We start from the raw sequence: 12,831 nt of genomic DNA, 5'->3' as shown, positions 1-12,831 counted from the left end.
ACTACACGTGCACCACACCCTGCCCTTACTGAAGCCTCCGATAGCACCATTGCCCAACGACCCAAGAAGCGCACTCGTGTTCTCAATGACCGAGAGCTTCTGGTGGCTCTTCATCAGAAACAGGATAGGCATCATGACTGGCTGAAGCGCCAAATGCAAAGCCTCTTGGTGGATGTCAACCGCATTTGCAATATTGCCACCAAGAATGCCTTTGTTGCCCATGAAACCTCTCGACGCACATGGAAAGGGCTGACGCTGATGTGCTCTGAAGATGATCTTCAAGAGGATGGCTTCTCTGGACGCTTCAAGTTTGACTCCACACCTCCTCGAAGGGCAGTGCTGCGACGAACTCCATCTCTTGAAGACTCTGAGTTCTCGTCCTCTGCTGCAACTGTGAATGCCAGAGTGATCGAGGATGAAGACGATGCTACTTCACCGCCACCTCCTTCAGCATGCTTCGAGACTGCTCCAAGTTCTTCTGCACCGCCGAACACCACCGACGACCCTGCTGCTTCACCTACTCTTCATGGGAACGAGTAGATGCTCTATGTCTTCAAACCTTTTTGGTCCTTACTGACAAAAGGGGGAGAAGCATAAGAGTTCGATAGTCTTCAAGCGGGTCCATATGGGCGGTTGCTTTATATTTTGCCTCATGTTTACAACTCTCGTTTTGATACATTTGGTTCTTTGAGTTGTAACACCTAAACTCAATGGTCGTCTGCTACTTATTTGCTACTTCGTGATGCGACGATAAATCCCGCATGTGCGACGATAAATTACGTACTTAGATCATTTTGCAGACGTCCATTTTCCATTATGCATGTCATTATCTTCACATACCTTCTCATGCATAATGAATTGTCATCATAAGTTGAAGAGGATCTCCACGAGTACAACCTGCCATGTGCATTTGCATTGCAAAAGAAAATTACTTGTATGCACATCTTTAGGGGGAGCCCTTGCAACTAATGAAGACAATTCCTTTACAATTTCACATATTATAATCCCCGTTGAAAACTTCAACTAGTTTGTCATCAATCACCAAAAAGGGGGAGATTGTAAGTGCATCTAGTGCCACCCCTAGTTGGTTTTGGAGTATTGACGACAAACCTAGTTGAGGGACTAATGTGTTTGTGAGAATTGCAGGATAACACAGGTAGAAGTCCCTCATTGATTCGGTTTTCCTACCAGAGATGACCCCTAAAAATGTATGAAGACATTGATGTCAAAGGTGGTATATGAAGATATTCACATTGAAGACTATGACAAGAGAAGACATCGCATGAAGCCTATGGAGCTCGAAGACTTAGATCTTTCGTACTTCTTTTTCTTCTTTGTTGAGTCATAGGAACCACCGTACTGTTAAGTGGGGTCCAAGAGAACCAGTCAGAATGACTGAAGTGATGCGTAACCAAAACCTATGTCTTCGAGTGAAGACTATGAGAGTGAATCTTGTCCAGAGTCGGACAAGTCAGCTTTGCTTGTAGCCCAAGTAAAGTTGTCGTGTGGAGTTTGAAATCTGACCGTTGGAACACGTGTCAGTTCCTTAGTGACCCAGGGTCATTTCGGACAAATCAGGTCGGGTTGCCTAGTGGCTATAAATAGCCCACCCCCTACAACCATAAACGGTTGGCTGCTCAGAGTTAGAGTACGGCTTTTGTCATTTGAGGGCAACCCACCTCGAAGCCTTTGAGAGAGAATTCCTTGCGAGGATAAAGCCCTAACCACCCAGAGCCAAAGAGTGTTAGGCATCAGTTAAGTCTTCTTGTCTGTGTGATCTGAAGACTTATTACACTTGAGGACTGTGAATCCTCCAGCCGGTTAGGCGTCGCGTTCTGAGCATCCAAGAGACATTGTGGATCGCCGGTGAACGAAGTCTGTGAAGGTTTGGGAGTCTACCTTGAAGACTTACCAGAGTGATTGGGCGAGGTCTGTGTGACCTTAGCTCAAGGGGAATACGGTGAGGACTGGGTGTCCTGAGCTGCGTGTTCAGGACTGGGTGTCCTCAGTTTTAAATACCTAGCCGCCCTAACCAGACGTACAGTTGTCACAGCAACTGGAACTGGTCCAACAAATCATTGTCTTCAACGAGTCACTGGTTTCATCCTTCCCTTCCCTTTACTTACTGTTGGTCCTTGTGAAGTCATTTTATGATTGCACTATCTTTTGTCTTCACTGAGTGACTGCGTGTTCTGTTTGGCTTCATAATATCTTCCTACCTGATCCTCACTACATTGCTGCTATTAGTCATTGTGCTTTCACTTCATTGAATACTTGACTACGGTTTGCCTAGTGTAGTCTACCTTCCGCTGCGTGGTAATAGGTTTATTTCTATCGTTTGTCTTCGAAACTTCCACGTTTTGAAGACTTTCATAAAAATCGCCTATTCACCCCCCCTCTAGTCGATATAACGCACTTTCAATTGATACGATCGGATGAATGCAAAATAGCGGAGACCCACTTTACCCAATGGGTTGTGGACTCCCCATCCTCTTGGACACAAGCGGCCAGATCCACAATTGACATGGGTTGCTTACAAGTATCTTTGAAGTTCTGGATAAACCGGTGCTTCAATTCGGCCCACGATCCGACAGAGTTAGTTGGTAAGCTCTTCAACCAAGTAGGAGTTGTTCCTTCCAACATCATGGTGAAGTATTTAGCACATACTGCTTCATCCACATCTAACATCTCCATTGCCATCTCGTAGCTTTCAACCCATGCCTCTGGTTGTAGATCAGCGGTGTAATTGGGTACCTTACGAGGTCCTTTGAAGTCCTTGGGCAGTCTCACATTACGCAAAGCGGGGGTGAGACACGACACCCCTAAGGAACTGAAAACCACACCTGGCTCTACTGAATCGTTGGGGTGAACTGGAGTATGTTGACGGGCTCCGTGCAGAGCTGCTAACTCATCCTCTCGACGTGCGTGACCATGATCCACCACATCCTACGCATTAGCACCTCCCGCTGCCGGGTTGTGCCCTTGCGGCGAATTACGGTGATGTGCACTGCTTGACATGGCCGGTTCATCCTCAACATGACTGCTGTAGCTCCTGCTTGGACGGGGGTGGAATGAATCCTCTCACGACTGTGTGAATATGCCTGCTGCTGGTTTAGAGCTATTTGAAGGAGATCTTTGGCCCGTCGTGCCTCAATCGCAACTGGTGATTCGCTGTCAGTTGGGAGGGCTGCCAATTGTGAAGCGGCGGCCACAATGTTGTCCAATGGGTTGGAGTAATGCCCGGGAGGTGTTGGAACGTATTGTGGCACAATGTTGTTCTGACGAGGCGGGTTCATTGTGCGCGGCTGAACCGGCGCTCCTGTTCCTGGTGCGTCCGTCCGGTTTACTATCGGCTGGTTACTTGTTCCTGCTCCTGGCGTATTGAAGAGATTTCTTGGTTCATAACTCGGCGGGAGATGCGATCGGTATCTTCTTCTCATGACTTCCTCTGAAGCATTCTGATCTAGCCTAAGCAGGTAGGCCTGAGCTTCCAACTCGGCCCGTTCTGTTGCCATCCTACCGTTCTCTGCTGCTAGGTCCGCTTTAGCCTGAGTTATCTGATCCTTTACCTTTGCGATCTTTGCGTTGTGCTGATCCAAGGCTGTTGCATCCACCTCTGTGGCCATCAATGTTGCCAAAGCGTCGAACAAGTCAGACAGAACTTGAGCCGGAGGTGGCGCAGAGCCCCCTGCCCCCGCCGGCGTGGCTGTTGCTGAACTGGAGAGCATTGCTGCGGCGGTCGATGAGTGGGGCGTTGACTGTGTACCGGCCATGAAGATAGCTGCCCGGTTTGGCAGATTAGGGGAGTCCGGAATACTGTTGCCCTCAGAACCTCCACAAATCCGGCCGTCCTGCAACTGATAAAGCGATTCGGTCTCTCCAGAAGACTCATCGTCGGAGCAGACAACGGTTTCTCCATCAGATGCCGTTTCGTCCTCATATTCTGCTCCGTGGATGACACCTACGAAAACATGCTTGGCCAGGGGCTGAACCGGGGAAGGGCTTGCACGCTGAGCCGTCTCGATGATGTCGGTGTAGGTCTCCGGCTCAGGGCCCGGTTCGCCAATCTTGCCGATGAAGACGTGAATCCCACCAAAGGGGACCCGGTACCCGTATTCGATTGAATCGGCCTTGGGGCCCCATCCTGCATTGTCGATGTAGAGCTTGCCGCGACGACTCTTCGTCATCCGGCCCACAGCATATCCCTTTAGTCCATCAAAGCTTCCCTTTAAGAACTCAAAACCATCGTGCGATAGCACCACAGTGGGCGCCAACTGTCATGGGTTTGCCACGGCAGATGTCCTTGTGAAAGTACTTAGTCATGGAGCCATCGCAACGAGTTAGCTTAAAGGGGTTAAACCGGACAAGGGGACACGGGGAGTTTTATACTAGTTTGGCCCCTTCGATGAAGGTAAAAGCCTATGTCTAGTTGTGATTGGTATTGCTAGGATTTTGATGACCAGGGAGCGAATCCGCTTTGACTGGCCCTCGAGTTGTTGTCCCTCCTCCCTAAACCGCTGCCGGGTCGTCCCTTTATATACATAGGTTGACGCCCGCCGGTTTACAGAGTCCCGAAGCCGGATCATAAACGTGTCCGGTTCGGTCTCTATTCTCCCTATCTTACAATGCAAGTTACACAATAAGGTCGGTTTACATCTACATGCCTTAATTCGCCTCTGGGCCTTGGGCCTTCATAAAGCATCATCATTCTTACATCTTCATGGGCTTCTAATCTTCTTAAAGTTAATCCGGCTGCTCCTGGCCGGTTTACGTCCAGTAGTAATATCCCCAACAACCAATATTCTTACTAAAGCATAATTACTCATCAAGATGACTCACATATCACATCATCATATCTCAAAACTATTACTAAGAATCAAGTTTATTTTCTCCAATGATCTTCATGAAAGTTTTTGTTATATCCTTCTTGGATATCTCTTTGGGACTAATTTTCATGTGTTGCTTTTGACAAGCTCAAACAAATATAAGTGAAGATCATGAGCATAATATTTCTTTCTCTCAAATTAATTTAAGTGAAGCAAGAGAGAATTTCTTGAAAATTTTATTCACTCTCAAACAAATCTAAGTGAATCAAGAGAGCATTTCTTCAAAAATAATAAGCACACCGTGCCCAAAAAGATATAAGTGAAGCAACAGAGCAAGTCCGCTCATAAAAATTTAAGTGAAGCATAGAGAGCAATTTTAACAAGTCAAGACATAATTTTGGCTCTCTCAAATAGGTGTGTCCAGCAAGGGATCAAGACTTAAAACACAAAATAAAACAAGAAAAGACTCATATCATACAAGACGCTCCAAGCAAAACACATAGTATGTGACGAATAAAAATATAGCTTCGACTAAAATACCGATGGTCGTTAGAAGAAAGAGGGGATGCCACTCGGGGGCATCCCCAAGATTAGTTGGTTGATCATTTTTGGATAATAGCTTGGGATGTCGGGGCATCCCCAAGCTTAGGTTCTTCTACTCCTTATTCCTTCAACCATCGTAAGATAACCCAAAACTTGAAAACTTCAATCACACAAAACTCAACAAAACCTTCGTGAGATCCGTTAGTATAAGAATAATAAATCACTACCATAAGTGTTGTATCAAGCCAATTCATATTTTGATCTTGCATTATATCTACTTTGTTCCAACTTTTCTATGGCAGGAACTCATCAAAGAAAACCAAAGAGCCATCAAAATAAGCACACAACATAAAGAAAATAGAATCTGTCAAAACAGAACAGCCTGTACAAACATGACTATTTCGAATACTTCCGTAACTCCAAAACTTCTGAAAAATTAGGACGGCCTGAGAAAATTTTATATTGATCTACTTCAAGTGGAATGGGTATTTTATCGCTCTCTGGTAAAAAACTAAAATTATGTTCCTGAGCGGAAAAGTTTCTGTTTTTTCAGCAAGATCAAACAACTATCACCCAAGAAGACGCTAAAGGCTTTACTTGGCACAAACACTAATTAAAACATAAAAAACACAATCATTACAGTAGAATAATTGTGCTAACACTCAAAAACAGGAAGCAAAAGGTAAAAATAAATTTTATTCATTGGGTTGCCTCGCAACAAGCGCTATAGTTTTCCGCCCTTAGCTAGGCATAAAGCAAGGATCTAAGTTTTGTCATCTTTGGTTCGAGATCCATAAGATGCCCTCATGATTGATTCATATGGTGGCATAATTCTTGTTATAGGAAAGTGTTCCATACCCTTCCTCAAATGAAATTGGAACTTAATATTGCCTTCTTTCATATCAATCACGACACCAATAGTGCGTAAAAATGTTCCACCAAGAATAATTGGAAAAAGACAGATTGCAATCAATATCAAGAACAATAAAATCTATGGGCACATAATTTCTATTTGCAAGAATAAGAACATCATTAATTCTTCCCATAGACTTTTTAATAGTAGAATCCACCAAGTGCAAATTCAAAGAACACGATTCAAGATCGGTAAGACCAAACACATCACATAAAGATTTTGGAATAGTAAAAACACTAGCACCCAAGTCACACAAAGCAAAACACTCATAATTTTTAATCTTGACTTTGATAGTAGGTTCCCATTCATCATGCAATTTTCTAGGAATTGGAACTTCTAATTCCAACTTTTCTTCAAAAGCTTTCATCATAGCATCAATAATATGTTTAGTAAAAGCTTTATTTTGTTCATAAGCATGGGGTGAATTTATCATGGATTGCAACAAACAAATACAATCAATCAAAGAGCAACTATCATAATTAAAGTCTTAGAAATCCAAAAGAGTGGGCACATCACTAGCTAAACTTTGGACCTCTTCAAACACACTTTTATCAACTTTCTCAACAGGATTTTAACCCTCCGAAATATTCGGACGCCTTCTACCTAAAGTTGACTCTTATCCAGTCCCTTTTTCATCAATATTATCTTTACTAAACAAGGAATCAATAGAAGAAACAACAATCATTTTAAGATCTTCATCACTTTTGCGAAAGAAATCACTAGAAAATGCTTTTTCTAAAAATTCTCTTTTAGCTCTAAGCATAGCGGTTCTTTTCTTACTTTCATCCATAGAAACATAAAGAGCTATAATTGATTCATCAGCCTTAGGCACAAAAAATTTCATCTTGAGATTTTCCACATCATGAGCAATTCTATCAACACTTCTAGACAAATCATCAATCTTACTCAAGTTTTCTTCTATGGAAGTGTTGAAAACTTTTTGTGTATTGATAAATTCATTAATATTGTTCTCAAGAGAAGAGGTATTATTATTACTATTATAAGATTGATTTACATAGGAATTACCATAATTATTATAGGAATTACTAGGAAAAGGCCTAGGATTAAAATTACCTCTATAAGCATTGTTGTTGAAATTATTTCGAGAGATAAAATTCACATCTATGGCATCACTATTTTTCTCAATAAAAGTAGACAAAGGCATATCATTAAGATCAATAGGAGCACTTCTACTAGCAACCAATTTCACAAGAGCATTAACTTTTTCACTCAAAGAAGAGATTTCTTCAACCGATTAACTTTTTTACTAGTAGGAGCCCTTTCGGTATGCCATTGCGAATAATTTGCCATAATATTATCAAGCAATTTGGTGGCTTCATCCAAAGTAATTTCCATAAAAGTACCACTCGTGGTGGAATCTAAAAGATTACGAGAAACAAAATTCAACCTCGCATAAAAAATTTGTATGATCATCAAAGATTTAACCCATGAGTTGGGCAATTCCTAAGCATCATTTTCATCCTTTCCCAAGATTGTGCAACATGCTCATGCTCAAGTTGCTTGAAATTCATGATCTGGGTTCTAAGGGAAATAACTTTTGCGGGCGGAAAATACTTAGTGATAAAAGCATCTTCGCACTTATTCCAAGAATCGATACTATTTCGAGGCAAAGAAGAGAACCAAATTTTTGCAGAATCACGCAAGGAAAATGGAAATAATTTCATCTTGACCACGTCATTGTCCACATCCTTTTTTTTAATATCGCATAATTCCACAAAGTTATTAAGATGGGATGCGGCATCTTCGTTAGGAGTACCGAAAAATTTGTCTTTCATAACAAGATTAACCAAAGGAGTATTAATATCACAAGTCTCCGCACTAGTGGCGGGAGGAGCAAGTGGAGTGCCGATAAAATCATTGTTGTTGGTATTTGAGAAATCACATAACTTGATGTTCTCTTGAGTATGATGACCACACAACAAAATTGCACTCAAAAACGGACCCGGCAAGAAAACGGGGAACGAAAAAGAGGGGCGAATAAAATGGAAAAATTTTGTGAAGTGGGGGAGAGGAAAACGAGAGGCAAATGGAAAATAATGTAAATTGCGAGGAGATGAGATTTTTGATTAGGAACCTGGAATATGTTAAAGATCCTCCCCGGCAACGGCACCAGAAATACTTTTGATGTCGCTTGAAGCTATGACGGTATTTCCCCGAACAGGATGGGATGATGCAGCACAGCGGCGGTTGGTATTTCCCTTAGATATGAAACCAAGGTTATCGAACCAGTAGGGGAACCAAGCAACTAAACGTAAACAGCCGCTACACACAGATAACAAATCCTCGCAACCCGACATGTTAAAGGGGTTGTCAATCCCTTTCGGGTAATGGTGCCAGAAATTGGTGCGGGATGGGAGAAAGTTGTAATAGATTGAATAAATAGATTGCAAATAAAATAAAGTGCAGCAAAGTATTTTTGGGTTTTTGGATTAATAGATCTGGAAAAAGCAAATAAAAGTAGATCACAAAGGCAAATAATACGAGAAGGAGACCCCGGGGCCATAGGTTTCACTAGTGGCTTCTCTCTAGAAAAATAGCAAATAGTGGGTGAGCAAATTACTGTTGGGCAATTGATAGAACTTCAAATAAAAATGACGATATTCAGGCACTGATCATTACATATGCACCGCGTCCAAGATTAGTAGACCAACTCCTGCCTGCATCTACTACTATTACTCCACACATCGACCGCTATCCAGCATGCATCTAGTGTATTAAGTTCATGGAGAAACAGAGTAATGCAATAAGAACGATGACATGATGTAGACAAGATCTATCTATGTAGAGATAGACCCCATCGTTTTATCCTTAGTAGCAACGATACATACGTGTCGGTTCCCCTTCTGTCACTGGGATCAAGCACCGTAATATAGAACCCACTATAAAGCACCTCTTCCCATTGCAAGATGAATAGATCAATTTGGCCAAACAAAACCCAAATATCGGAGAATAAATACGAGGCTATAAGTGATCATGCATAAAAAAGATCAAAGAAACTCAAATACTTTCATGGATATAAAAAGATAGATCTGATCATAAACTCAAAGTTCATCGATCCCAACAAACACACCGCAAAAGAGTTACATCATATGGATCTCCAAGAGAACATTCTATTGAGAATCAAGAGAGAGAGAGATGAAGCCATCTAGCTACTAAACTACGGACCCGAAGGTCTACAAAGAACTACTCACGCATCATCGGAGAGGCACCAATGGAGGTGGTGAACCCCATTCGAGATGGTGTCTAGATTGGATCTGGTGGTTCTAGACTCTGCGGCGGCTGGATGAATATTTCGTCGACTCCCCTTGGGTTTTGGGAATATTGGGGTATTTATAGAGCAAAGAGGCGGTCTGAGGGGAACCCGAGGAGGGCACAACCCACCAGGGCGCGCCTGGTGGATTGTGCCTCCCTCGGGGCACCCCCCCCCCATGCGCAGCCAGGGCCCGTTGTGTTCCTTTTGGCCCATAAAAATTCTCCGTGAAGTTTCGTGGCATTTGGACTCTGTCTGATATTGATTTTCTATGATGTAAAAAAGATGGAAAAAACAGCAACTAGCACTTGGCACTATGTCAATAGGTTCGTACCAAAAAATGATATAAAATGACTATAAAATGATTATAAAACATCCAAGATTGATAATATAACAACATGGAACAATGAAAAATTATAGATACATTGGAGACGTATCACCTACACTTAATGGTTTAGATGTATTTCAGTAATCTTTAGTACGTGTAAAGTTCACATGGTTTCAAAATTCCGGCCCTAGGAACAGACACTAGTCATTTTGGATTGTTGGTCATAGTGACACCAGATTACTACTACAGGCCAGGTTTGTTGACAATTTTACTTGTCTTTCTTAATCATTCGATATGATATCCAATTATTCACGCCGATTAGTTGCAAACAATAAGTGCTAGACCAACTTCTTGATTCAGATTTTGTACGGTCTCTCTGCAGTTACAATTCTGCATACTTTTCCTAGTAAGCTCACAAGTAATGATTGATTCACTACCTCTATGCTTGCCTTGTCATATTAGTTGTCAATATTATTTTAGGGTGGACCACCCTGTTTCAAAATACTGGAACCGCAGACATGAGTGAATAGTATTTCTCTGTGTGATCTCTTCCATCATGTGTGGGCAAAAAACACTGCATTGTATAGAAAGAAAGTGCCATTTCCACCTTTTACATTGACTACGATCTTTTACATGGAATACAATCTACCTACTTGCTTTTTGTCGCACTACCAGCACTCCACCCTTGAAGCTAAACATTATGCCACTCATAATTCCTTAGTTTATTTGTTCAAATACGAATTTGATATGATTCTAATGTTCCTACTTCAGTTTTGAAATGTGTGTCTTCCTGTTATAGAGACATAAGAGGTTTGTATATCTGTGTGTGGTCTGGTCAGCATGGTTTGGGGGTCAACTTTGCATACGCAAGGGTTTATAGGGAGACACTCTTCGAGTTGAATCTGCAATGCATTCCATGGACAATCTGACTACTTTTTATGTTTTCAGGAATCTTAGATACTGAATAGCAGCATAATGGTTATGTGCTTGCGCACATGAAAAGAATAAAGCAGAACAATGCCATGGCTATCTAACTTGGCATTAAGGGACTAAAATCAAGTTTGGATGTAATGCAATGCAAATGTTCTCCACCTACAGATTCATGCTCAAAATATGATCCTAACAGTGATTCTAAGATAGAGGGAAACCTAAGTCAATGTAGCTCCCTAGTGGAGTAGTCAGAGGCAGATGCCCTATCTTATTCACCCATCAAGGTGCTTGCTCTAACTTTCCAAGGTTATATTGGTCACACATATCTTGCAACTGATGATTTGCATTGCTTCCACTTTGTTGCACTGCCATTAGCTTAGTTTATACATTGTGTATGTGAATACGCCCTGTCTATCCATTTTCAGTACATATTCCATCAGTCATCATACCATATTTATCCATTCAAATGTTGTTCTTGTGTATCAGGCATTCAAATGGAAGAGGGCAATTGCTGATCACGGAGGAGCATGAAACAAAGTATTTGGAAAAGGTAGTGACACCTGATAAATCAAATAGCCCATTAGGTGTAGTTGCAATATCACCAGACCTAGAAAACACGGCCACAACTCTAGCAGACTCTAGCCCTACTACACTGGCCATCTCTAATGCCCCAACTCAGCAAACCCCAACTGCCGCAAACAGTATGATGATGCCAGTTGACATAGCACCATCTCTACGACGCAAAACCCCCCATTCTAGCAAAGACTACACCAAATCCAATTGCCAAATCCTTTTTCGAACGAGAGAGAGCCCCAATTGCAGCAAATAGGACTCATGTTCCACTTCTTCCTAGTTTACAAGACGAAGCTCATATTGTCGTCAGGAACTTTGTGCGCATCTTTCCTTCATGGAAAGATTATACCACAGACAAAAACAATTTGCAATCTTCCTTTGCAACTTAAGCGTAAGTAATGTATTAATGTTATTCATGGTAATTACTTCATATGTTTCTGCTGATGGAAGACACAAGATTTCATTCTTTTAAATAGGCAAGGACCAAACTGGATAGTCAAGACAAGCAAGGGTTGGTTGTGCTTTTCAAGCACTCATTGATGAAATATCGTTCCCACCTAAGGCAAGCGCACTTCGATGGCAGACCTCTAAACGAAATTTCTGTAAAGTCTCCAGTGCTACATTTATCGGACAGTGACTAGAATAATCTTGTTACACATTGGTCTCGTCTGCAGTGTAAGGTACTGTCTATGATATCACATCACAATTTGAACAACATTTCTGCATGTGCCTTAACGTTTCACTTGTACGAAAACTGTTTGCAGAAGAACATTCATTCTCAAGGGAACACAGAATCTCACAACTATACTGCACACTACATTGCTCTTGTGAGTACCTCTTGCCCTGTATGACCATACTTACTTTCCTAGCTGGTTGATTATGTAGCATCACTGCACATGTTAGCCTTGTTATCATCCATTTGGTGGACATTATAAGATCCGTATGGACTCTAACATAAATTACAATCAACCCAATGCTTTCGAAGAGGTTTAGCTCTTCAGTCCTCTTGTAAGGATTGAACATCGTCTATCACTGTACTTACATTAACAGCTACTCCCTCCGTCCCATAATATAATAACATTGTGTACAGTACACCAGTGTTCAAAACACTCTTATATTATGGGAAGAGGGATTGGTTCATTGTGTAGCATTCTGCATCTTATATCCCTCACCCACCATTTACTAAAAAATATCAGATCTATATTTAAGCTTACCAAAAAGTTGAATACACAGACAATGCTAATGCAGAAGTGTAGCCCATTGCTCTTGTCAGTACATTTTGTCCTATAATGCTTGTACTTCCAGGGATTGGTAGTTGATTATGTAGCATCAATCTGCACCTTATCTTCATTATCCTCTATCCCTTCCAGTATTATCATATCTATAATTACTCTCTACAATGTAGAGTACATGCAATGCTTATGAAGAAGATTATGTGCTGAAATTC

The sequence above is a fragment of the Triticum urartu genome, chromosome 1 (genome assembly GCF_003073215.2).
Source record: "Triticum urartu cultivar G1812 chromosome 1, Tu2.1, whole genome shotgun sequence".
Lineage (NCBI taxonomy): Eukaryota > Viridiplantae > Streptophyta > Magnoliopsida > Poales > Poaceae > Triticum > Triticum urartu.
This window is presented reverse-complemented; position numbering follows the sequence as displayed.